The sequence below is a fragment of the Symphalangus syndactylus genome, chromosome 5 (genome assembly GCF_028878055.3).
Source record: "Symphalangus syndactylus isolate Jambi chromosome 5, NHGRI_mSymSyn1-v2.1_pri, whole genome shotgun sequence".
NCBI lineage: Eukaryota > Metazoa > Chordata > Mammalia > Primates > Hylobatidae > Symphalangus > Symphalangus syndactylus.
The window spans coordinates 66482301-66493622 of NC_072427.2; the positions used below are offsets into that span (position 1 = coordinate 66482301).

An 11322-nucleotide genomic window follows, 5' to 3' on the forward strand; every position below is an offset into this window, starting at 1 on the left:
ACCTCTGATTCCCAGGTTCAAGTGATTCTCCTGCCTCAGCCTCCTAAGTAGCTGGGATTACAGGCGCCCACCACCACGCCCAGCTAATTTGTAGTTTTTCAGTAGAGACAGGGTTTCACATGTTGGTCAGGCTGATCTTGAACTCCTGACCTCATGATCCGCCTGCCTTGGCCTCCCAAAGTGCTGAGATGACAGGTGTGAGCCACCGTGCCCCGCAATTTTTGTGTTTTTTACAGAGACAGGATTTCACCATGTTGTCCAGGCTGGTCTCGATCTCCCGGGCTCAAGAAATCTGCCCACCTCGGGCTCCCAAAGTGCTGGGATTACAGGCCTGAGCTACTGCACCTGGCCTGTAAACTTTTTAAAATGATGAATTCTGGCCAGGCTCGGTGGCTCATGTCGGTAATCCCAGCACTTTGGGAGGCTGAGACAGGTGGCTCACGAAGTCAGGAGTTCAAACCAGCCTGACCAACATGGTAAAGTCTCTACTAAAAACACACAAAAAATTAGCCAGGTGTGGTGGCAGGTGCCTGTAATCCCAGCTACTCAGGAGGCTGAGGCAGGAGAATCACTTGAACCTGGGAGGCGGAGGCTGCTGTGAGCCAAGATCGCACCACTGCACTCCAGCCTGGGCGACAGAGTAAGACTCCGTCTCAAAAAAAAATAATAAAATAAAATGATGACTTCTGTGGTATATAAACTATATCTCAATTATAAAACAAAAAACGCTGGCTGGCCAAAGATATCTGCAAGCTGGCTGGCTAGTTTTGGAACCCCTGAGCTAGATGCTGATAATAAAAATATTGTTATATCTAACACTTATTGAGCACTTAGTATGTGCCACATACTGTTCTCTAAGCACTTTTTCCATATTCATTCATTTAATCCTCATAACAGCCCAGGAGGTAGGTTACTACTATTTTTTTTTTTTTTTTTTTTGAGATGGAGTTTCACTCTTGTTGCCCAGGCTGGAGTGCAATGGCACGATCTCGGTTCACTGCAACCTCCGCCTCCCAGGTTCAAGCGATTCTCCTACCTCAGTCTCCCTCGTAGCTGGGATTATAGGCATGTGCCACCACGCCCAGCTAATTTTGTATTTTTAGTAGAGACTGGGTTTCTCCAGGTTGGCCAGGCTGGTCTCGAACTCCCGACCTCAGGTGATCCGCCCGCCTCTGCCTCCCAAAGTGCTGGGATTACAGGCGTAAGCCACTGCAACGGGCCAGTTACTACTATTATTCAAATTTTACAGCTGAGAAAAGAATAGTGCTGAGAAGTTAAGTATTTGCCCAAGGTCTCAGTGTAAGTAAGTGCTAGGATTAGGATTCAATCCCAGTCAGTCCATGCTTTTACCCACTATGTTCTACTGCCTACTGCTGTGTGGTGCCTGGGTGTCCTGGAAGTCTGGAATAGTGAGGCAGATGGGGAAGAACTATAAAGAATCTCCTGAAGAGCAAAGGCTGGAACTACACTAAGCTTTCTCAATAAGGACTATTGATCTTTATGGCTGGGTAATTCTTTGCTGTGGGAAGCTGTCCTGTGCACTGTAGGACGTTTAGCGGCATTCCTGGCTTTTACCCACTAGATGTCATCATCAAACCTCCTCCCCTAGTTGTGACAAGTAAAAATGTCTCCAGACATTGCCAAATGTCACCTCAGAAAAAAATCACCCCCAGTTGAAAACCACTGAACCAGACCTTGAAGGATAAGATAGGCCTCCAGCCAGAAGGGAGAGCTGGGCAAAGGTACAGAAGCAGGGAATAGGGCCAGGCGCAGTGGCTCACGCCTGTAATCCCAGCACTTTGAGGCTGAGGTGGGTGGATCATTTGAGGTCAGGAATTCAAGACCAGCTTGGCCAACATGGTGAAACCCCCATCTCTACTAAAAATACAGAAAAATTAGGCAGGCATTGTGGCGTGTGCCTGTACTCCCAGCTACTTGGGAGGCTGAGGCAGGAGAATGGTTTGAACCCAGGAGGCAGAGGTGGCAGTGAGCCAAGATTGCACCACTGCACTCCAGCTTGGGTGACAGAGCTAGACTCCATCTCGAAAAAAAAAAAAAAAAAAAGAAGCAGGGAATAAATATGGTACACGGGAGAACATGATGAAGTTGACCACCTCCTAAAAGTTGAAGGAGGATGAGATGGAGAGGTAGACAAGCTAGATAGCTGGAACTAACAATAGTGCTGAATGAAGGCCAGGCGCGGTGGCTCACGCCTGTAATCCCAGCACTTTGGGAGGCCAAGGCAGGCAGATCACGAGGTCAGGAGATCGAGACCATCCTGGCTAACGTGGTGAAATGCCATCTCTACTAAAACTACAAAAAATTAGCTGGGTGTGGTGGCATGCACCTGTAGTCCCAGCTACTCGGGAGGCTGAGGCAGGAGAATGGCGTGAACCCAGCAGGTGGAGGTTGCAGTGAGCCAAGATCATGCCACTGCACTCCAGCCTGGGGGGACAGAGCATGAGACTCTATCTCAAAAAAAAAAAAAAAGAAAAAGAAAAAAGAAAGTGCTGAATGACACATTTCCTTACTTTTTCTTCATCTACTTCTAAGCCTGATCAGATCTAATAACTAAGCCAGCATTGGAAACACCTCCCAACACAGGGGTTGGGGGCAGGCTAAAAGGGGTAGAAATGGTGAAACAATCACATGACGGTGTGACCTTAAGAACATTATCAAAAAATTTTTTTGACAGTTTACTCCAGGCTGAGCGGTGTACAAGGGGCTGTAAATATAAAGAAATGGGGGTATTGGCCGGGCGCGGTGGCTCACGCTTGTAATCCCAGCACTTTGGGAGGCCGAGGCGGGCGGATCACGAGGTCAGGAGATCGAGACCACGGTGAAACCCCGTCTCTACTAAAAATACAAAAAAATTAGCTGGGCGTGGTGGCGGGCGCCTGTAGTCCCAGCTACTCGGAGAGGCTGAGGCAGGAGAATGGCGTGAACCCGGGAGGCGGAGCTTGCAGTGAGCCGAGACTGCGCCACTGCACTCCAGCCTGGGTGACAGAGCGAGACTCCGTCTCAAAAAAAAAAAAAGAAATGGGGGTAAAATCCAGTCCCTGGGTTCAAGGGGCTTACTGGGGAGACAGAGACCATGCCGAAATGCTGGGTCTTTTAATAATTTCCCACTTCATTATCTCTCTTTGCCCACACAAGTCTAGAAATTCCAAAGGTTTACAGTTTAAATGATGTCTCCAAGATTGTAAAGGTCTTCCTTTGGTCAATGATGTACCCAAATTTGGGGTGAGAGAATATGGTAAACACACATATAAATTTACAAGGCAGTATATCCCAGAGATCAAATTAATCGCATAGAATATCAGTGCTACACGATTTCAGAGGTGGGAAAAATCCCTAAAGGTTAAAAATAGAGGTCAATATTGAAAGAGAAAACTTAAAAAAAAAAAAAAAAAAAAAAAGAAACGAAAGAGAAAACTTAGATAAGTAGAGAACTGAAGGAAGTGGATGAAGTGAGCAAAGACCTGTCTACAAAATTTCATCTTAAATTTGGCATAGAACTTGTATTAAGTACTATTTGTGGCGTGACAACAGCAAAGTATACAGATGTGCCTTTTCCTGGATGGGAGGTAAACAGTGTGAAAATGGACTGCCCAGGCCAGGCGCGGTGGCTCACGCCTGTAATCTCAGCACTTTGGGAGGCTGAGGAGGATGGATCACAAGGTGAGGACATCAAGACCATCCTGGCTAATACGGTGAAACCACGTCTCTACTAAAAATACAAAAAATTAGCCGGGCGTGGTGACGGGTGCCTGTAGTCCCAGCTACTCGGGAGGCTGAGGCAGGAGAATGACATGAACCCAGGAGGCGGAGCTTGCAGTGAGCCGAGATGGCGCCACTACACTCCAGCCTGGGCGGCTGTGCCAGACCCCATCTCAAAAAAAAAAAAAAAAATAGACTGCCTGTGTTCAAATCCAGGCTCTGCCATTTACTAACTGTGTAAGCTTAAGCAAGGTATTTTACTGAAGTTACTGTGCTTGTTTCATCATCTGTAACATGAAGATAACTGTACCTACCTCCTGAATTAATTATGTATATGTAAGAAGATTAGAATAGAGTCTCATACATGAAAGGATACAAATACCATTTGTGATTCTTATTATTTATATAGCCAAAGGGCAGATAACCATATCTAATTGTTGGGCAGTCCGGCTGACAAACAAGGAAAAAGTCTCCCACCCCAGTGCCTACCCAAAGGCCCTAAGGAAGGCTGAACTAGATGAAGTGAGAATCCATAGTACGTTAACAATTCACTCCTGTAAGATTCTACATAAGCAGAAACAATTCCTCCTACTTATCCATGGATTCATGTGACCCAAAAGCAAAGTCCAGGTCACTTCACAGGGTGCGCCATACCTACATCACAAAGAGAGCCAGGGGGGTTATGGGCACCAGTTTTGGAATCAATAGGCCAGAAGTCAAATGCCAGTTCCACTACTTACTAAATGCACTAAATGTGCGAAATTAGGCAAGTTATCTATGCTGTCCTTTTTTTTTTTTTTTGAAACAGACTCTCCCTCTTGTTGCCCAGGCTGGAGTGCAATAGCACGATCTCGGCACACTGCAACCTCCGCCTCCTGGGTTCAAGTGATTCTCCTGCCTCAGGCTCCCGAGTAGCTGGGATTACAGGCGCCTGCCACCATGCCCGGCTAATTTTTTTTATTTTTTTAGTAGAGACGGGGTTTCACCATGTTGGCCAGGCTGGTCTCGAACTCCTGACCTCAGGTGATCCGCCCGCCTCGGCCTCCCAAAGTGCTGGGATTACAGGCGTGAGCCACCGTGCGTGGCCTCTATGCTGTCTTCAGTCCCGTTTCCACAACTGTAAAATGTGAGGAACAGGTCCTATATAATAGGAAATGTGTGAGGATTTAAATGACTATGCACGCAAAGCGCCTAGCCCAGTGCCCGTTACTTATATAAATAAACCTCAGTAACAATTATTTTAGTCCTAAGTAGAGCCACCAGTGTGTTTCCCCACAAATCCCAGCGCAGATTTGTCCAGAACCAATCCGTGCTAGAAGTGATAACATTTTCAGTTATTAATAGAATAAGAATGGGTTGGCCGGGCGCGGTGGCTCACGCCTGTAATCCTAAAGAGTAATGCCTAAAGAGTAACTCGTAAAAAAAAGTAGTCCTAACAACGGACCTCTGGGTTTATCCTGGCCTCTGAGGAGTCTCTGGGGCTCTTACATTGCAGCCTATCCTCCAGAGCCAGGATCCAATCCCGAGTCGGGACGCGTGACTGCCCTTACCGCTCAAGTCCAGGGCTCCAGTTAAGCCTCCTGGACCACCAAACTCTACAATGAGGAATCACCGAGTTGCAGCTTTCGCCGCCCGTTGAAGGGCCGTGCCCGAGATCGATGCACAGAGGAGGCCACAGTGGCTCCCTTACAGACCAAAGGCCCGCAGGCAGGTTCCAGCAAAGAAACTGGACACGCTACCCTGGGTCCTCTGCCCAGATCACCTGAAATCCGTCCCTCCAGCCCCGCCACCTACGTGCTCCAGGCCTGTCTGGGCGCCGCCATCTTGCCCCGCAGAGATCGCGTTTCCGCCGCCGCCAGATTCCAGCTTCCGCCCCGCAGCTCAGCCCCGCCTCTCCCGGGTTTATCTCGGAGCATTCTGGGCTTTGCTCGTTCAGCGTGGCGGACTGGTGAGCGCGGTGCTGCACGGCTGGCGGTTTATTACTCTCACGTAAGCTCTATACCATCACCCAGAACACACATCCCTTTTTTTTTTTTTTGAGGCAGAGTCTTGCTCTGTCGCACAGGCTGGAGTGCTGTGGCGCAATCTTGGCTCACTGCAACCTCCCCCTCCCGGGCTCAAGCGATTCTTGTGCCTCAGCCTCCCGAATAGCTGGGATTACAGGTGCCCGCCACCACGTCTGGCTAATTTTTGTATTTTTAGTAGAGACGGAGTTTCACCATGTTGGCCAAGCTGGTCTCGAACTCCCGACCTTAGGTAATACGCCCGCCTCGGCCCCCAAAGTGCTGTGATTACAGGATGCACCACCACGCCTGGCCCACACATCCTTCTGATGTACAGCAGGCACAGCCCCTTCTGCACATACGACACCCCTGGCGGGACAGAGCGTTCCTGAGACGTCCCTCTGCACTCACCAGCCAGTGTTACCACATCCCACATCCCAGCACCCACGCCCACGGCAGCACACAGAAACGTGGACACACACACACACCCCAACGTGACGAATGTGTTTATGGACGAGCTAGAAGGTAACCATGAAAAAGGCCCAAGGAAAGAACACTGCCAGTGTGCACTGCGGAAATAGTGGTGGTGAGAAGAGAGGGAATAAAGCTTCCTTGCTAGCAAGGTTATCTTCTCCAGAATCTTGCCTTTGTTCATCCCACTCTCCCTTCTTGGAAATCCTCCCTCTTTTCCCTGCCACCCCTGTCTCTAAAGGATAACTCTTTTTTTTTTTTTTTTGTTGAGACGGAGTCTGGCTCTGTCGCCCAGGCTGGAGTGCAGTGGCACAATCTCGGCTCACTGCAAGCTCCACCTCCCGGATTCACGCCATTCTCCTGCCTCAGCCTCCCGAGTAGCTGGGACTACAGGCGCCCGCCACCTCGCCCGGCTAATTTTTTGTATTTTTAGTAGAGACGGGGTTTCACCATGTTAGCCAGGATGGTCTCGATCTCCTGACCTCGTGATCCGCCCGCCTCGGCCTCCCAAAGTGCTGGGATTACAGGCGTGAGCCACAGCGCCCGGCCTTAAAGGATAACTCTTAAGGCCTAGCTGGCGTCAACTCTAAAACCTCCTGCCAGCCATGCCTACTCACCGAACTTTCCTTGGAATCACCTGGAATCTTACCGCCTGCACCAGTTGTGTGGTATGCTGAGAACACACTGCCAACTACCAACTGTCACCTGTTACCTTTTCACAGGCATATGTCCTGTTCCCTTGAATAGACTGTCAGTTCCTTGTGGGCACCAGACCTTGTACTTTGCATCTAAATACTGAGCACCCAACATGTTGCCATGCACATAGTAGGACCTTAAGTAAATCATTTCTAGACCGAAGGACATCATGGGGCAGCCAATGTTAGTCCAGTGGCTTTCCAACTTTAGCAGGCACCAGAATCAACTGGAAGCCTTGTTAAACCAGATTGCTGGGGCCGGGCACAGTGGCACATGCCTATAATCCCAGTACTTTGGGAGGCTGGAGCTGACAGATCACCTGAGGTCAGGAGTTCGAGACCAGCCTGACCAACATGGTGAAACCCCATCTCTACTAAAAATACAAAAATTAGCAGGGCATGGTGGTGTCCACCTGTAGTCCCAGCTACTCAAGAGGCTGAGCCAGGAGAATCGCTTGAACCTGAGAAGCAGAGGTTGCAGTGAGCCAAGATGGAACCACTGCACTCCAGATTGGGTCACAGAGCCAGACTCTGTTTCAAACAAAACGAAACAGATTGCTGAGCCTCAATCTTTGAGTTTCTGATTCAGTAGGTTTTTCTTTTTCTCTTTTTTTTTTTTTTTTTAAGACGGAGTCTTGCTTTTGTCGCCCAGGCTGGAGTGCAATAGCATGATCTCGGCACACTGCAACCTCCTCCTCCTGGGTTCAAGTGATTCTCCTGCCTCAGCCTCCTGAGCTGGGACTACAGGCGCCCGCCACCATGCCCAGCTAATTTTTGTATTTTTAGTAGAGACGGGGTTTCACCATGTTGGCCAGGCCGATCTCAAGCTCCTGACCTCAGGTGATCCATCTACCTCAGCCTCCTAAAGTGCTGGGATTATAGGCATGAGCTACTGCACCTGGCCTGATTCAGTAGGTTTTCTTTTTTTTTTCTTTTTCTTTTTTTTTTTTTTTTGTGACAGAGTCTCACTCTGTTGCCCAGGCTGGAGTGCACTGGCGCAGTCTCATCTCACTGCAACCTCCACCTCCCGGGTTCACGCCATTCTCCTGCCTCAGCCTCCCGAGTAGCTGGGACTACAGGCACCCGCCACCATGCCAGGCTAATTTTTTGTATTTTCAGTAGAGACAGGGTTTCACCGTGTTAGCCAGGATGGTCTCGATCTCCTGACCTCGTGATCTGCCAGCCTCGGCCTCCCAAAATGCTGGTACTATAGGCATAAGCCACGATGCCCAGCTCCAGCATTCTGTTTTAACAAGCCTTCCACTTAATTTTGGTGCCTGCTAAAGTTGGAAAACACACCCAGCCCCATATAAAGTCTTCATCAACCTTTGACCTAATAGTTTTAACAGTCATTGTTTAACAACTAGGTGAAAGGTTGATGCAGACTTTATATGGATGGATCAGGTTGCCATTATATGAACTTACTGATGAATCTTTTCTACTCTTTTGAGATAGGGTCTTGCTCTCTTGCCCAGGCTGGAGTACAATGGTGCAACCTCAGCTCACTGCAGCCTCTGCTTCCCTCTGCTTCCTGAGCTCAAGCGATTCTCCTGCCTCAGCCTCCTGAGTAGCTGGGACCACAGGCCTGAACCAAACGTGGCTAATTCTTGTATTTTTTGTAGTGACAGGGTTTTGCCATGTCACCTAGTCTAGTGTCAAACTCCTGGGCTCTAGTGACTCACCTGCCTCAGCCTCCCAAAGTGCTGGGATTACAGGCATGAGTCACTGCACCAGCCGAGACTATTTATTTATTATTTATTTTATTTTATGTTTTTGAGATGGAGTCTTGCTCTGTTGCCCAGGCTGGAGTGCAGTGGCATGATCTTGGCTCACTGCAGCCTCCGACTCCTGGGTTCAAGTGGTTCTCCTGCCTCAGCCTCCTAAGTAGCTGTGACTACAGGTGTGTGCCACCATGCCTGGCTAACTTTTTTTCTTTTTTGTGTGTGACGGAGTTTCGCTTTTGTTGCCTAAGCTGCAGGGCAATGGTGTGATCTCGGCTCACTGCAAACTCTGCCTCCTGAGTTCAAGTGATTCTCTTGCCTCAGCCTCCCAGGTAGCTGGGGTTACAGGCACGCGCCACCACGCCCGGCTAATTTTTGTATTTTGAGTAGAGACAAGGTTTCACCATGTTGACCAGGCTGGTCTCATACTCCTAACTTCAGGTGTTCTACCCACCTCGGCCTCCCAAAGTGCTGGGATTACAGGTGTGAGCCACCGCGTCCAGCCACTTTTTGTATTTTTAGTAGAGACAGGGTTTCCATTTAACCCACTTTCCCTTGGTCAGGCTGGTCTCAAACTCCTGACCTCAGGTGATTTGCCCACCTCAGCCTCCCAAAATGCTGGGATTACAGGCGTGAGCCACTGCACTGGGCAGAGACTATAACATATGAAATGTGGTCTTTGTTTATATCTTCATTTTTGAAACTTTTTTTGAGACTGTTAGGGAATACTAAATATAAACTAGATTTTGTATGATATTAAGGATTTATATATTTTTTTTGAGATAGGGTCTTGCTTTGTCACCGAGGCTGGAGTGCAGTGGTGCTGTCATGACTCACTGCAGCCTTGACCTCCTAGGCTCAAGTGATCCTCCCACCTCAGACTCCCAAGTAGCTGGGACCACAGGTGCGTGCCACCACACCCAGCCAGGATTTATGAAATTTTTATTGGGTAATACTATGTTTTTTTCTTTCAAAGACTGGGTGTTGTGGCTCATGCCTATAATCTCAGCACTTTGGTAGGCTAAGGCAGGAGTATTGCTTGTGGCCAGGAATTCAAGACCAACCCGGGCAACATAGGAAGACCCTGTTTCTACAAAAAAATTTTTTTAAATTAGCTGGGTGTGGTGGCACCTATAGTCCTATCGATGCAGCGGCAGGAGAATGACTTGACCCCAGGAATGTGAGGCTGCAGCAAGCTGTTTGCACCACTGCACCGCAGCCTCAGTGACAGAGCAACACTTTGTCTCTGAAAAGAATTTTTTGAGACGGAGTCTCGCTCATGTCGCCCAGGCTGGAGTGCAATGGTGCAATCTCAGCTCACTGCAACCTCCACCTCCCAGGTTCAAGCTATTCTCCTGCCTCAGCCTCCTAAGTAGCAGGGATTACAGATGCCCACGACCACGCCTAGCTAATTTTTGTACTTATAGTAGAGACGGAGTTTCGCCATGTTGTCCAGGATGGTCTCAAACTCCTGACCTCAGGTGATCCGCCTGCCTCAGCCTCCCAAAGTGCTGGGATCACAGGAGTGAGCCACTGCACCTGGCAAAAGAATATATATATATATTTTTTTGAGATGTAATCTCACTTTGTCGCCCAGGCTGGAGTGCAGTGGCGCTATCTTGGCTCACTGCAAGCTCTGCCTCCCGGGTTCACGCCATTCTGCCTCAGCCTCCTGAGTAGCTGGGACTACAGGCGCCCGCTACCACGCCCAGCTAATTTTTTGTATTTTTAGTAGAGATGGGGTTTCACTGTGTTAGCCAGGATGGTCTTTATCTCCTGACCTCGTGATCCGCCCGCCTCAGCCTCCCAAAGTGCTGGGATTACAGGCGTGAGCCACCGCGCCCGGCTACAATATTTTTTTTTGAAAAATAAATAATTTTAGAATGATTTTAGATTTACAGAAAAATTGCAAAAAGTTTCCATTTAACCCACTTTCCCTTATTTACATCTAATATTAATATTGTTGTTAGAGTTATTATTATTTTACTTATTTTTTATTTTTTGAGAGAGTCTCACTTCATCCCCCAGGCTGGAGGCCGTCCCACACGATCTCTGCTCACTGCAACCTCCGCTTCCCAGGTTCAAGGGTTTCTTGTGGGCCGGGCACGGTGGCTCACGCCTGTAATCCCAGCACTTTGGGAGGCCGAGGCGGGCGGATCACGAGGTCAGGAGATCGAGACCATCCTGGCTAACACGGTGAAACCCCGTCTCTATTAAAAACACACAAAAAATTAGCCGGGCAAGGTGGCGGGCGCCTGTAGTCCCAGCTACGCGGGAGGCTGAGGCAGGAGAATGGCGTGAACCTTGGGGGGCGGAGCCTGCAGTGAGCCGAGATCGCGCCACTGCACTCCAGCCTGGGTGACAGAGCGAGACTCCTCAAAAAAAAAAAAAAAAAAGGGTTTCTTGTGCCTCAGCACCCCAAGTAGCGAGGGCTACAGGCCTGCGCCACCACGCCAGGCTAATTTTTGCATTTTTAGTAAAGACAGGCTTTGTTGGCCAGATTGCTTTCAAACTCCTGACCTCAGTTGATCTGCCCACTTCAGCCTCCCAAAGTGCTAGGATTACAGGCATGAGCCATGGTGCCCAGCCCTGTTGTTAAATTATTGACAAATATTGATAGATTGTTGCCAACAAAAGTCTATACTATATTCACATTTCCTCGATTTCCCTCATGTCTTGTTTCTTTCTTTCTTTTTTTTTTTTTTTTTTGAG

At 48.8% G+C, this 11322-nt stretch overlaps 1 protein-coding gene across 4 annotated transcripts in view; it reads right to left on the minus strand.

The window, feature by feature from the left end:
* The window catches only part of RPAP1 (RNA polymerase II associated protein 1), a 28290-nt gene extending 22668 nt beyond the window's left edge, over positions 1-5622 (minus strand). The window contains exon 1 of one of the 4 annotated variants that reach the window (XM_055278803.2): positions 5515-5622. The gene's annotated coding sequence lies outside the window, so the exon portion shown is untranslated. Of the gene's footprint in view, positions 1-5482 lie in introns of all 4 variants that reach the window. The other 3 variants (XM_063639178.1, XM_055278804.2, XM_063639179.1) reach the window with 3 other exon arrangements.
* Positions 5623-11322: the final 5700 nt, after the last annotated feature.